At 31.1% G+C, this 16,370-nt stretch overlaps 1 protein-coding gene across 1 annotated transcript in view; it reads right to left on the reverse strand.

Moving 5' to 3' along the window:
- The window catches only part of LOC139488334 (uncharacterized), a 38,279-nt gene that overhangs the window by 21,603 nt on the left and 306 nt on the right, over positions 1-16,370 (reverse strand). The window lies entirely within an intron of this gene.

Below are 16,370 nucleotides of genomic sequence, written 5' to 3' on the forward strand. Positions count from 1 at the left end.
TATTGACCCCCCCTTTTTACACCTGGTGTAAGTAATGGGACTATTAAATGATCAAAAGTGCAGTCATGGTCATTTAAATGTTTTTATTTTCTATCAGTTAATACAACTTAAGGCATAAAACTTTCATTTGAGATAATAAATGGGGTTTTTGTGAGTTTTTGCAATGTTTACATCAGGCTATGTTATCTGCCAAATACATGCTATGATGCAATGATATAAGGGATAAAAATCAAATAATTTCATTAAATCTTGATGACAAGAAATTTTTTTGGTGGTAAAATAACCATGTTTTAATGTTAATACCTCAGAAACATCTTGCTGTGCATTTATAACAATTTGGGACATTTTTTATGTGAAAGCATATTGTCAGGGTGGGAAAAGCTAAAAATAGCACAAATTCAGGTCTAAGGCTCTAAATTTGCAATATGTGACTTTTTGCCCCCAAAAAGATTGAAATGTGACTACTATCACTTCATATGATCAGTTAAGTAAAAAAATCAATTGTTTTCTGAATTTGGGGTTTCACCGCATTTCCCTTAAAGGTGTCAGACCACCAATTAAAAATCCCTATCTGTTCAACCAAATTTTGCAATTTTCACAGCTTTCTAAATATTTTACCTTAAGTTTAACTTCAAGGAAACCAGGTATATCCTGAATTGTACATGTATCACCTTCCTACATGCCAATTTTCAACCAATGTTTAAAGTCTTGTAACAAATTTCTGATTTTGAAAAGACAGGTACTACCAAAATAACTCCCGGTTTTCTGGAAATCTTAAATTAGTGTACTATGTAGCGCATTAATCCTGAATTTTATTTTCTATCAGTTAATACAACTTAAGGCATAAAACTTTCATTTGAGATAATAAATGGGGTTTTTGTGAGTTTTTGCAATGTTTACATCAGGCTATGTTATCTGCCAAATACATGCTATGATGCAATGATATAAGGGATAAAAATCAAATAATTTCATTAAATCTTGATGACAAGAAATTTTTTTGGTGGTAAAATAACCATGTTTTAATGTTAATACCTCAGAAACATCTTGCTGTGCATTTATAACAATTTGGGACATTTTTTATGTGAAAGCATATTGTCAGGGTGGGAAAAGCTAAAAATAGCACAAATTCAGGTCTAAGGCTCTAAATTTGCAATATGTGACTTTTTGCCCCCAAAAAGATTGAAATGTGACTACTATCACTTCATATGATCAGTTAAGTAAAAAAATCAATTGTTTTCTGAATATGGGGTTTCACCGCATTTCCCTTAAAGGTGTCAGACCACCAATTAAAAATCCCTATCTGTTCAACCAAATTTTGCAATTTTCACAGCTTTCTAAATATTTTACCTTAAGTTTAACTTCAAGGAAACCAGGTATATCCTGAATTGTACATGTATCACCTTCCTACATGCCAATTTTCAACCAATGTTTAAAGTCTTGTAACAAATTTCTGATTTTGAAAAGACAGGTACTACCAAAATAACTCCCGGTTTTCTGGAAATCTTAAATTAGTGTACTATGTAGCGCATTAATCCTGAATTTTTAATGCAAACTCATAGACAAGTAAATTTTGGCTCAAAATGGTCTAAATATATTTCCCTTTCACAAAAAGTTTCATTTCTGCAAATTTGTTGGTTAGTTTAAGTAAACAATGACATCAAAAGCACTATTTTGTGTCAAAGTAGGACTACTTTTACGTTCTAAATTGGAGGGAGTAATTGGTGGTCTGACACCTAAAGAGCCAAAAAAGTTGCTCAGAAATCTTTGCTTTGCTTTATTCTTAATCCTTAGTCAATTTGAAGTCAGAAACATCCTATCTGAGCATAATGTGACTTATATTACAAATTGCACAGCTCAATTTAAACTGACTGTAATGTATGACTTTGATAGAAAATACTTGAAAATTTCATTTTGGACTACAGGAACATAAACTTTCAATATCAAGATCAGTTTTGTTGATTTTTTTCTGGTTTGTTCTACTTCTTAAAAGACTTTCCACAATTTTTACAATGGGTTAAGTAAAAAATTCAAGGTATTGAAGAGTAAAGGAATATTGACCCCCCTTTTTTACACCTGGTGTAAGTAATGGGACTATTAAATGATCAAAAGTGCAGTCATGGTCATTTAAATGTTTTTATTTTCTATCAGTTAATACAACTTAAGGCATAAAACTTTCATTTGAGATAATAAATGGGGTTTTTGTGAGTTTTTGCAATGTTTACATCAGGCTATGTTATCTGCCAAATACATGCTATGACGCAATGATATAAGAGATACAAATCAAATAATTTCATTAAATCTTGATGACAAGAAATTGTTTTGGTGGTAAAATAACCATGTTTTAATGTAAATACCTCAGAAACATCTTGCTGTGCATTTATAACAATTTGGGACATTTTTTTATGTGAAAGCATATTGTCAGGGTGGGAAAAGCTAAAAATAGCACATATTCAGGTCTGAGGCTCTAAATTTGCAATATGTGACTTTTTGCCCCCAAAAAGATTGAAATGTGACTACTATCACTTCATTTGATCAGTTAAGTAAAAAAATCAATTGTTTTCTGAATTTGGGGTTTCACCGCATTTCCCTTAAAGGTGTCAGACCACCAATTAAAAATCCCTATCTGTTCAACCAAATTTTGCAATTTTCACAGCTTTCTAAATATTTTACCTTAAGTTTAACTTCAAGGAAACCAGGTATATCCTGAATTGTACACGTATCACCTTCCTACATGCCAATTTTCAACCAATGTTTAAAGTCTTGTAACAAATTTCTGATTTTGAAAAGACAGGTACTACCAAAATAACTCCCGGTTTTCTGGAAATCTTAAATTAGTGTACTATGTAGCGCATTAATCCTGAATTTTTAATGCAAACTCATAGACAAGTAAATTTTGGCTCAAAATGGTCTAAATATATTTCCCTTTCACAAAAAGTTTCATTTCTGCAAATTTGTTGGTTAGTTTAAGTAAACAATGACATCAAAAGCACTATTTTGTGTCAAAGTAGGACTACTTTTACGTTCTAAATTGGAGGGAGTAATTGGTGGTCTGACACCTAAAGAGCCAAAAAAGTTGCTCAGAAATCTTTGCTTTGCTTTATTCTTAATCCTTAGTCAATTTGAAGTCAGAAACATCCTATCTGAGCATAATGTGACTTATATTACAAATTGCACAGCTCAATTTAAACTGACTGTAATGTATGACTTTGATAGGATATACTTGAAAATTTCATTTTGGACTACAGGAACATAAACTTTCAATATCAAGATCAGTTTTGTTGATTTTTTTCTTGTTTGTTCTACTTCTTAAAAGACTTTCCACAATTTTTACAATGGGTTAAGTAAAAAATTCAAGGTATTGAAGAGTAAAGGAATATTGACCCCCCCTTTTTACACCTGGTGTAAGTAATGGGACTATTAAATGATCAAAAGTGCAGTCATGGTCATTTAAATGTTTTTATTTTCTATCAGTTAATACAACTTAAGGCATAAAACTTTCATTTGAGATAATAAATGGGGTTTTTGTGAGTTTTTGCAATGTTTACATCAGGCTATGTTATCTGCCAAATACATGCTATGATGCAATGATATAAGGGATAAAAATCAAATAATTTCATTAAATCTTGATGACAAGAAATTTTTTTGGTGGTAAAATAACCATGTTTTAATGTTAATACCTCAGAAACATCTTGCTGTGCATTTATAACAATTTGGGACATTTTTTATGTGAAAGCATATTGTCAGGGTGGGAAAAGCTAAAAATAGCACAAATTCAGGTCTAAGGCTCTAAATTTGCAATATGTGACTTTTTGCCCCCAAAAAGATTGAAATGTGACTACTATCACTTCATATGATCAGTTAAGTAAAAAAATCAATTGTTTTCTGAATTTGGGGTTTCACCGCATTTCCCTTAAAGGTGTCAGACCACCAATTAAAAATCCCTATCTGTTCAACCAAATTTTGCAATTTTCACAGCTTTCTAAATATTTTACCTTAAGTTTAACTTCAAGGAAACCAGGTATATCCTGAATTGTACATGTATCACCTTCCTACATGCCAATTTTCAACCAATGTTTAAAGTCTTGTAACAAATTTCTGATTTTGAAAAGACAGGTACTACCAAAATAACTCCCGGTTTTCTGGAAATCTTAAATTAGTGTACTATGTAGCGCATTAATCCTGAATTTTTAATGCAAACTCATAGACAAGTAAATTTTGGCTCAAAATGGGCTTAATATATTTCCCTTTCACAAAAAGTTTCATTTCTGCAAATTTGTTGGTTAGTTTAAGTAAACAATGACATCAAAAGCACTATTTTGTGTCAAAGTAGGACTACTTTTACGTTCTAAATTGGAGGGAGTAATTGGTGGTCTGACACCTAAAGAGCCAAAAAAGTTGCTCAGAAATCTTTGCTTTGCTTTATTCTTAATCCTTAGTCAATTTGAAGTCAGAAACATCCTATCTGAGCATAATGTGACTTATATTACAAATTTCACAGCTCAATTTAAACTGACTGTAATGTATGACTTTGATAGGATATACTTGAAAATTTCATTTTGGACTACAGGAACATAAACTTTCAATATCAAGATCAGTTTTGTTGATTTTTTTCTTGTTTGTTCTACTTCTTAAAAGACTTTCCACAATTTTTACAATGGGTTAAGTAAAAAATTCAAGGTATTGAAGAGTAAAGGAATATTGACCCCCCCTTTTTACACCTGGTGTAAGTAATGGGACTATTAAATGATCAAAAGTGCAGTCATGGTCATTTAAATGTTTTTATTTTCTATCAGTTAATACAACTTAAGGCATAAAACTTTCATTTGAGATAATAAATGGGGTTTTTGTGAGTTTTTGCAATGTTTACATCAGGCTATGTTATCTGCCAAATACATGCTATGATGCAATGATATAAGGGATAAAAATCAAATAATTTCATTAAATCTTGATGACAAGAAATTTTTTTGGTGGTAAAATAACCATGTTTTAATGTTAATACCTCAGAAACATCTTGCTGTGCATTTATAACAATTTGGGACATTTTTTATGTGAAAGCATATTGTCAGGGTGGGAAAAGCTAAAAATAGCACAAATTCAGGTCTAAGGCTCTAAATTTGCAATATGTGACTTTTGGCCCCCAAAAAGATTGAAATGTGACTACTATCACTTCATATGATCAGTTAAGTAAAAAAATCAATTGTTTTCTGAATTTGGGGTTTCACCGCATTTCCCTTAAAGGTGTCAGACCACCAATTAAAAATCCCTATCTGTTCAACCAAATTTTGCAATTTTCACAGCTTTCTAAATATTTTACCTTAAGTTTAACTTCAAGGAAACCAGGTATATCCTGAATTGTACATGTATCACCTTCCTACATGCCAATTTTCAACCAATGTTTAAAGTCTTGTAACAAATTTCTGATTTTGAAAAGACAGGTACTACCAAAATAACTCCCGGTTTTCTGGAAATCTTAAATTAGTGTACTATGTAGCGCATTAATCCTGAATTTTTAATGCAAACTCATAGACAAGTAAATTTTGGCTCAAAATGGTCTAAATATATTTCCCTTTCACAAAAAGTTTCATTTCTGCAAATTTGTTGGTTAGTTTAAGTAAACAATGACATCAAAAGCACTATTTTGTGTCAAAGTAGGACTACTTTTACGTTCTAAATTGGAGGGAGTAATTGGTGGTCTGACACCTAAAGAGCCAAAAAAGTTGCTCAGAAATCTTTGCTTTGCTTTATTCTTAATCCTTAGTCAATTTGAAGTCAGAAACATCCTATCTGAGCATAATGTGACTTATATTACAAATTGCACAGCTCAATTTAAACTGACTGTAATGTATGACTTTGATAGAAAATACTTGAACATTTCATTTTGGACTACAGGAACATAAACTTTCAATATCAAGATCAGTTTTGTTGATTTTTTTCTTGTTTGTTCTACTTCTTAACAGACTTTCCACAATTTTTACAATGGGTTAAGTAAAAAATTCAAGGTATTGAAGAGTAAAGGAATATTGACCCCCCTTTTTTACACCTGGTGTAAGAAATGGGACTATTAAATGATCAAAAGTGCAGTCATGGTCATTTAAATGTTTTTATTTTCTATCAGTTAATACAACTTAAGGCATAAAACTTTCATTTGAGATAATAAATGGGGTTTTTGTGAGTTTTTGCAATGTTTACATCAGGCTATGTTATCTGCCAAATACATGCTATGACGCAATGATATAAGGGATACAAATCAAATAATTTCATTAAATCTTGATGACAAGAAATTGTTTTGGTGGTAAAATAACCATGTTTTAATGTTAATACCTCAGAAACATCTTGCTGTCCATTTATAACAATTTGGGACATTTTTTTATGTGAAAGCATATTGTCAGGGTGGGAAAAGCTAAAAATAGCACATATTCAGGTCTGAGGCTCTAAATTTGCAATATGTGACTTTTTGCCCCCAAAAAGATTGAAATGTGACTACTATCACTTCATATGATCAGTTAAGTAAAAAAATCAATTGTTTTCTGAATTTGGGGTTTCACCGCATTTCCCTTAAAGGTGTCAGACCACCAATTAAAAATCCCTATCTGTTCAACCAAATTTTGCAATTTTCACAGCTTTCTAAATATTTTACCTTAAGTTTAACTTCAAGGAAACCAGGTATATCCTGAATTGTACATGTATCACCTTCCTACATGCCAATTTTCAACCAATGTTTAAAGTCTTGTAACAAATTTCTGATTTTGAAAAGACAGGTACTACCAAAATAACTCCCGGTTTTCTGGAAATCTTAAATTAGTGTACTATGTAGCGCATTAATCCTGAATTTTTAATGCAAACTCATAGACAAGTAAATTTTGGCTCAAAATGGTCTAAATATATTTCCCTTTCACAAAAAGTTTCATTTCTGCAAATTTGTTGGTTAGTTTAAGTAAACAATGACATCAAAAGCACTATTTTGTGTCAAAGTAGGACTACTTTTACGTTCTAAATTGGAGGGAGTAATTGGTGGTCTGACACCTAAAGAGCCAAAAAAGTTGCTCAGAAATCTTTGCTTTGCTTTATTCTTAATCCTTAGTCAATTTGAAGTCAGAAACATCCTATCTGAGCATAATGTGACTTATATTACAAATTTCACAGCTCAATTTAAACTGACTGTAATGTATGACTTTGATAGGATATACTTGAAAATTTCATTTTGGACTACAGGAACATAAACTTTCAATATCAAGATCAGTTTTGTTGATTTTTTTCTTGTTTGTTCTACTTCTTAAAAGACTTTCCACAATTTTTACAATGGGTTAAGTAAAAAATTCAAGGTATTGAAGAGTAAAGGAATATTGACCCCCCCCTTTTTACACCTGGTGTAAGTAATGGGACTATTAAAAGATCAAAAGTGCAGTCATTGTCATTTAAATGTTTTTATTTTCTATCAGTTAATACAACTTAAGGCATAAAACTTTCATTTGAGATAATAAATGGGGTTTTTGTGAGTTTTTGCAATGTTTACATCAGGCTATGTTATCTGCCAAATACATGCTATGATGCAATGATATAAGGGATAAAAATCAAATAATTTCATTAAATCTTGATGACAAGAAATTTTTTTGGTGGTAAAATAACCATGTTTTAATGTTAATACCTCAGAAACATCTTGCTGTGCATTTATAACAATTTGGGACATTTTTTATGTGAAAGCATATTGTCAGGGTGGGAAAAGCTAAAAATAGCACAAATTCAGGTCTAAGGCTCTAAATTTGCAATATGTGACTTTTTGCCCCCAAAAAGATTGAAATGTGACTACTATCACTTCATATGATCAGTTAAGTAAAAAAATCAATTGTTTTCTGAATTTGGGGTTTCACCGCATTTCCCTTAAAGGTGTCAGACCACCAATTAAAAATCCCTATCTGTTCAACCAAATTTTGCAATTTTCACAGCTTTCTAAATATTTTACCTTAAGTTTAACTTCAAGGAAACCAGGTATATCCTGAATTGTACATGTATCACCTTCCTACATGCCAATTTTCAACCAATGTTTAAAGTCTTGTAACAAATTTCTGATTTTGAAAAGACAGGTACTACCAAAATAACTCCCGGTTTTCTGGAAATCTTAAATTAGTGTACTATGTAGCGCATTAATCCTGAATTTTTAATGCAAACTCATAGACAAGTAAATGTTGGCTCAAAATGGTCTAAATATATTTCCCTTTCACAAAAAGTTTCATTTCTGCAAATTTGTTGGTTAGTTTAAGTAAACAATGACATCAAAAGCACTATTTTGTGTCAAAGTAGGACTACTTTTACGTTCTAAATTGGAGGGAGTAATTGGTGGTCTGACACCTAAAGAGCCAAAAAAGTTGCTCAGAAATCTTTGCTTTGCTTTATTCTTAATCCTTAGTCAATTTGAAGTCAGAAACATCCTATCTGAGCATAATGTGACTTATATTACAAATTGCACAGCTCAATTTAAACTGACTGTAATGTATGACTTTGATAGAAAATACTTGAAAATTTCATTTTGGACTACAGGAACATAAACTTTCAATATCAAGATCAGTTTTGTTGATTTTTTTTTTGTTTGTTCTACTTCTTAAAAGACTTTCCACAATTTTTACAATGGGTTAAGTAAAAAATTCAAGGTATTGAAGAGTAAAGGAATATTGACCCCCCTTTTTTACACCTGGTGTAAGTAATGGGACTATTAAATGATCAAAAGTGCAGTCATGGTCATTTAAATGTTTTTATTTTCTATCAGTTAATACAACTTAAGGCATAAAACTTTCATTTGAGATAATAAATGGGGTTTTTGTGAGTTTTTGCAATGTTTACATCAGGCTATGTTATCTGCCAAATACATGCTATGACGCAATGATATAAGGGATACAAATCAAATAATTTCATTAAATCTTGAAGACAAGAAATTGTTTTGGTGGTAAAATAACCATGTTTTAATGTTAATACCTCAGAAACATCTTGCTGTGCATTTATAACAATTTGGGACATTTTTTTATGTGAAAGCATATTGTCAGGGTATGAAAAGCTAAAAATAGCACATATTCAGGTCTGAGGCTCTAAATTTGCAATATGTGACTTTTTGCCCCAAAAAAGATTGAAATGTGACTACTATCACTTCATATGATCAGTTAAGTAAAAAAATCAATTGTTTTCTGAATTTGGGGTTTCACCGCATTTCCCTTAAAGGTGTCAGACCACCAATTAAAAATCCCTATCTGTTCAACCAAATTTTGCAATTTTCACAGCTTTCTAAATATTTTACCTTAAGTTTAACTTCAAGGAAACCAGGTATATCCTGAATTGTACATGTATCACCTTCCTACATGCCAATTTTCAACCAATGTTTAAAGTCTTGTAACAAATTTCTGATTTTGAAAAGACAGGTACTACCAAAATAACTCCCGGTTTTCTGGAAATCTTAAATTAGTGTACTATGTAGCGCATTAATCCTGAATTTTTAATGCAAACTCATAGACAAGTAAATTTTGGCTCAAAATGGTCTAAATATATTTCCCTTTCACAAAAAGTTTCATTTCTGCAAATTTGTTGGTTAGTTTAAGTAAACAATGACATCAAAAGCACTATTTTGTGTCAAAGTAGGACTACTTTTACGTTCTAAATTGGAGGGAGTAATTGGTGGTCTGACACCTAAAGAGCCAAAAAAGTTGCTCAGAAATCTTTGCTTTGCTTTATTCTTAATCCTTAGTCAATTTGAAGTCAGAAACATCCTATCTGAGCATAATGTGACTTATATTACAAATTTCACAGCTCAATTTAAACTGACTGTAATGTATGACTTTGATAGAAAATACTTGAAAATTTCATTTTGGACTACAGGAACATAAACTTTCAATATCAAGATCAGTTTTGTTGATTTTTTTCTTGTTTGTTCTACTTCTTAAAAGACTTTCCACAATTTTTACAATGGGTTAAGTAAAAAATTCAAGGTATTGAAGAGTAAAGGAATATTGACCCCCATTTTTTACACCTGGTGTAAGTAATGGGACTATTAAATGATCAAAAGTGCAGTCATGGTCATTTAAATGTTTTTATTTTCTATCAGTTAATACAACTTAAGGCATAAAACTTTCATTTGAGATAATAAATGGGGTTTTTGTGAGTTTTTGCAATGTTTACATCAGGCTATGTTATCTGCCAAATACATGCTATGACGCAATGATATAAGGGATAAAAATCAAATAATTTCATTAAATCTTGATGACAAGAAATTTTTTTGGTGGTAAAATAACCATGTTTTAATGTTAATACCTCAGAAACATCTTGCTGTGCATTTATAACAATTTGGGACATTTTTTTATGTGAAAGCATATTGTCAGGGTGGGAAAAGCTAAAAATAGCACAAATTCAGGTCTAAGGCTCTAAATTTGCAATATGTGACTTTTTGCCCCCAAAAAGATTGAAATGTGACTACTATCACTTCATATGATCAGTTAAGTAAAAAAATCAATTGTTTTCTGAATTTGAGGTTTCACCGCATTTCCCTTAAAGGTGTCAGACCACCAATTAAAAATCCCTATCTGTTCAACCAAATTTTGCAATTTTCACAGCTTTCTAAATATTTTACCTTAAGTTTAACTTCAAGGAAACCAGGTATATCCTGAATTGTACATGTATCACCTTCCTACATGCCAATTTTCAACCAATGTTTAAAGTCTTGTAACAAATTTCTGATTTTGAAAAGACAGGTACTACCAAAATAACTCCCGGTTTTCTGGAAATCTTAAATTAGTGTACTATGTAGCGCATTAATCCTGAATTTTTTATGCAAACTCATAGACAAGTAAATTTTGGCTCAAAATGGTCTAAATATATTTCCCTTTCACAAAAAGTTTCATTTCTGCAAATTTGTTGGTTAGTTTAAGTAAACAATGACATCAAAAGCACTATTTTGTGTCAAAGTAGGACTACTTTTACGTTCTAAATTGGAGGGAGTAATTGGTGGTCTGACACCTAAAGAGCCAAAAAAGTTGCTCAGAAATCTTTGCTTTGCTTTATTCTTAATCCTTAGTCAATTTGAAGTCAGAAACATCCTATCTGAGCATAATGTGACTTATATTACAAATTGCACAGCTCAATTTAAACTGACTGTAATGTATGACTTTGATAGAAAATACTTGAAAATTTCATTTTGGACTACAGGAACATAAACTTTCAATATCAAGATCAGTTTTGTTGATTTTTTTCTTGTTTGTTCTACTTCTTAAAAGACTTTCCACAATTTTTACAATGGGTTAAGTAAAAAATTCAAGGTATTGAAGAGTAAAGGAATATTGACCCCCCTTTTTTACACCTGGTGTAAGTAATGGGACTATTAAATGATCAAAAGTGCAGTCATGGTCATTTAAATGTTTTTATTTTCTATCAGTTAATACAACTTAAGGCATAAAACTTTCATTTGAGATAATAAATGGGGTTTTTGTGAGTTTTTGCAATGTTTACATCAGGCTATGTTATCTGCCAAATACATGCTATGACGCAATGATATAAGGGATACAAATCAAATAATTTCATTAAATCTTGATGACAAGAAATTGTTTTGGTGGTAAAATAACCATGTTTTAATGTTAATACCTCAGAAACATCTTGCTGTGCATTTATAACAATTTGGGACATTTTTTTATGTGAAAGCATATTGTCAGGGTATGAAAAGCTAAAAATAGCACATATTCAGGTCTGAGGCTCTAAATTTGCAATATGTGACTTTTTGCCCCCAAAAAGATTGAAATGTGACTACTATCACTTCATATGATCAGTTAAGTAAAAAAATCAATTGTTTTCTGAATTTGGGGTTTCACCGCATTTCCCTTAAAGGTGTCAGACCACCAATTAAAAATCCCTATCTGTTCAACCAAATTTTGCAATTTTCACAGCTTTCTAAATATTTTACCTTAAGTTTAACTTCAAGGAAACCAGGTATATCCTGAATTGTACATGTATCACCTTCCTACATGCCAATTTTCAACCAATGTTTAAAGTCTTGTAACAAATTTCTGATTTTGAAAAGACAGGTACTACCAAAATAACTCCCGGTTTTCTGGAAATCTTAAATTAGTGTACTATGTAGCGCATTAATCCTGAATTTTTAATGCAAACTCATAGACAAGTAAATTTTGGCTCAAAATGGTCTAAATATATTTCCCTTTCACAAAAAGTTTCATTTCTGCAAATTTGTTGGTTAGTTTAAGTAAACAATGACATCAAAAGCACTATTTTGTGTCAAAGTAGGACTACTTTTACGTTCTAAATTGGAGGGAGTAATTGGTGGTCTGACACCTAAAGAGCCAAAAAAGTTGCTCAGAAATCTTTGCTTTGCTTTATTCTTAATCCTTAGTCAATTTGAAGTCAGAAACATCCTATCTGAGCATAATGTGACTTATATTACAAATTGCACAGCTCAATTTAAACTGACTGTAATGTATGACTTTGATAGAAAATACTTGAACATTTCATTTTGGACTACAGGAACATAAACTTTCAATATCAAGATCAGTTTTGTTGATTTTTTTCTTGTTTGTTCTACTTCTTAAAAGACTTTCCACAATTTTTACAATGGGTTAAGTAAAAAATTCAAGGTATTGAAGAGTAAAGGAATATTGACCCCCATTTTTTACACCTGGTGTAAGTAATGGGACTATTAAATGATCAAAAGTGCAGTCATGGTCATTTAAATGTTTTTATTTTCTATCAGTTAATACAACTTAAGGCATAAAACTTTCATTTGAGATAATAAATGGGGTTTTTGTGAGTTTTTGCAATGTTTACATCAGGCTATGTTATCTGCCAAATACATGCTATGACGCAATGATATAAGGGATAAAAATCAAATAATTTCATTAAATCTTGATGACAAGAAATTTTTTTGGTGGTAAAATAACCATGTTTTAATGTTAATACCTCAGAAACATCTTGCTGTGCATTTATAACAATTTGGGACATTTTTTTATGTGAAAGCATATTGTCAGGGTGGGAAAAGCTAAAAATAGCACAAATTCAGGTCTAAGGCTCTAAATTTGCAATATGTGACTTTTTGCCCCCAAAAAGATTGAAATGTGACTACTATCACTTCATATGATCAGTTAAGTAAAAAAATCAATTGTTTTCTGAATTTGAGGTTTCACCGCATTTCCCTTAAAGGTGTCAGACCACCAATTAAAAATCCCTATCTGTTCAACCAAATTTTGCAATTTTCACAGCTTTCTAAATATTTTACCTTAAGTTTAACTTCAAGGAAACCAGGTATATCCTGAATTGTACATGTATCACCTTCCTACATGCCAATTTTCAACCAATGTTTAAAGTCTTGTAACAAATTTCTGATTTTGAAAAGACAGGTACTACCAAAATAACTCCCGGTTTTCTGGAAATCTTAAATTAGTGTACTATGTAGCGCATTAATCCTGAATTTTTTATGCAAACTCATAGACAAGTAAATTTTGGCTCAAAATGGTCTAAATATATTTCCCTTTCACAAAAAGTTTCATTTCTGCAAATTTGTTGGTTAGTTTAAGTAAACAATGACATCAAAAGCACTATTTTGTGTCAAAGTAGGACTACTTTTACGTTCTAAATTGGAGGGAGTAATTGGTGGTCTGACACCTAAAGAGCCAAAAAAGTTGCTCAGAAATCTTTGCTTTGCTTTATTCTTAATCCTTAGTCAATTTGAAGTCAGAAACATCCTATCTGAGCATAATGTGACTTATATTACAAATTGCACAGCTCAATTTAAACTGACTGTAATGTATGACTTTGATAGAAAATACTTGAAAATTTCATTTTGGACTACAGGAACATAAACTTTCAATATCAAGATCAGTTTTGTTGATTTTTTTCTTGTTTGTTCTACTTCTTAAAAGACTTTCCACAATTTTTACAATGGGTTAAGTAAAAAATTCAAGGTATTGAAGAGTAAAGGAATATTGACCCCCCTTTTTTACACCTGGTGTAAGTAATGGGACTATTAAATGATCAAAAGTGCAGTCATGGTCATTTAAATGTTTTTATTTTCTATCAGTTAATACAACTTAAGGCATAAAACTTTCATTTGAGATAATAAATGGGATTTTTGTGAGTTTTTGCAATGTTTACATCAGGCTATGTTATCTGCCAAATACATGCTATGACGCAATGATATAAGGGATAAAAATCAAATAATTTCATTAAATCTTGATGACAAGAAATTTTTTTGGTGGTAAAATAACCATGTTTTAATGTTAATACCTCAGAAACATCTTGCTGTGCATTTATAACAATTTGGGACATTTTTTTATGTGAAAGCATATTGTCAGGGTGGGAAAAGCTAAAAATAGCACAAATTCAGGTCTAAGGCTCTAAATTTGCAATATGTGACTTTTTGCCCCCAAAAAGATTGAAATGTGACTACTATCACTTCATATGATCAGTTAAGTAAAAAAATCAATTGTTTTCTGAATTTGGGGTTTCACCGCATTTCCCTTAAAGGTGTCAGACCACCAATTAAAAATCCCTATCTGTTCAACCAAATTTTGCAATTTTCACAGCTTTCTAAATATTTTACCTTAAGTTTAACTTCAAGGAAACCAGGTATATCCTGAATTGTACATGTATCACCTTCCTACATGCCAATTTTCAACCAATGTTTAAAGTCTTGTAACAAATTTCTGATTTTGAAAAGACAGGTACTACCAAAATAACTCCCGGTTTTCTGGAAATCTTAAATTAGTGTACTATGTAGCGCATTAATCCTGAATTTTTAATGCAAACTCATAGACAAGTAAATTTTGGCTCAAAATGGTCTAAATATATTTCCCTTTCACAAAAAGTTTCATTTCTGCAAATTTGTTGGTAAGTTTAAGTAAACAATGACATCAAAAGCACTATTTTGTGTCAAAGTAGGACTACTTTTACGTTCTAAATTGGAGGGAGTAATTGGTGGTCTGACACATAAAGAGCCAAAAAAGTTGCTCAGAAATCTTTGCTTTGCTTTATTCTTAATCCTTAGTCAATTTGAAGTCAGAAACATCCTATCTGAGCATAATGTGACTTATATTACAAATTTCACAGCTCAATTTAAACTGACTGTAATGTATGACTTTGATAGAAAATACTTGAAAATTTCATTTTGGACTACAGGAACATAAACTTTCAATATCAAGATCAGTTTTGTTGATTTTTTTCTTGTTTGTTCTACTTCTTAAAAGACTTTCCACAATTTTTACAATGGGTTAAGTAAAAAATTCAAGGTATTGAAGAGTAAAGGAATATTGACCCCCCTTTTTTACACCTGGTGTAAGTAATGGGACTATTAAATGATCAAAAGTGCAGTCATGGTCATTTAAATGTTTTTATTTTCTATCAGTTAATACAACTTAAGGCATAAAACTTTCATTTGAGATAATAAATGGGATTTTTGTGAGTTTTTGCAATGTTTACATCAGGCTATGTTATCTGCCAAATACATGCTATGACGCAATGATATAAGGGATAAAAATCAAATAATTTCATTAAATCTTGATGACAAGAAATTTCTTTGGTGGTAAATGACCATGTTTTAATGTTAATACCTCAGAAACATCTTATGTGCATTTATAATAATTTGGGACATTTTTTTATGTGAAAGCATATTGTCAGGGTGGGAAAAGCTAAAAATAGCACAAATTCAGGTCTAAGGCTCTAAATTTGCAATATGTGACTTTTTGCCCCCAAAAAGATTGAAATGTGACTACTATCACTTCATATGATCAGTTAAGTAAAAAAATCAATTGTTTTCTGAATTTGGGGTTTCACCGCATTTCCCTTAAAGGTGTCAGACCACCAATTAAAAATCCCTATCTGTTCAACCAAATTTTGCAATTTTCACAGCTTTCTAAATATTTTACCTTAAGTTTAACTTCAAGGAAACCAGGTATATCCTGAATTGTACATGTATCACCTTCCTACATGCCAATTTTCAACCAATGTTTAAAGTCTTGTAACAAATTTCTGATTTTGAAAAGACAGGTACTACCAAAATAACTCCCGGTTTTCTGGAAATCTTAAATTAGTGTACTATGTAGCGCATTAATCCTGAATTTTTAATGCAAACTCATAGACAAGTAAATTTTGGCTCAAAATGGTCTAAATATATTTCCCTTTCACCAAAAGTTTCATTTCTGCAAATTTGTTGGTTAGTTTTAAGTAAACAATGACATCAAAAGCACTATTTTGTGTCAAAGTAGGACTACTTTTACGTTCTAAATTGGAGGGAGTAATTAGTGGTCTGACACCATAACTGAACCGGGATCAACTAGATAGTGATGACTAGCAATTTTTAATGTAATAAACCGGGAGTGTGTTATTCTCCTGAGGTTGTA

Source organism: Mytilus edulis, chromosome 9 (assembly GCF_963676685.1).
Source record: "Mytilus edulis chromosome 9, xbMytEdul2.2, whole genome shotgun sequence".
In the NCBI taxonomy this organism is placed as follows: domain Eukaryota; kingdom Metazoa; phylum Mollusca; class Bivalvia; order Mytilida; family Mytilidae; genus Mytilus; species Mytilus edulis.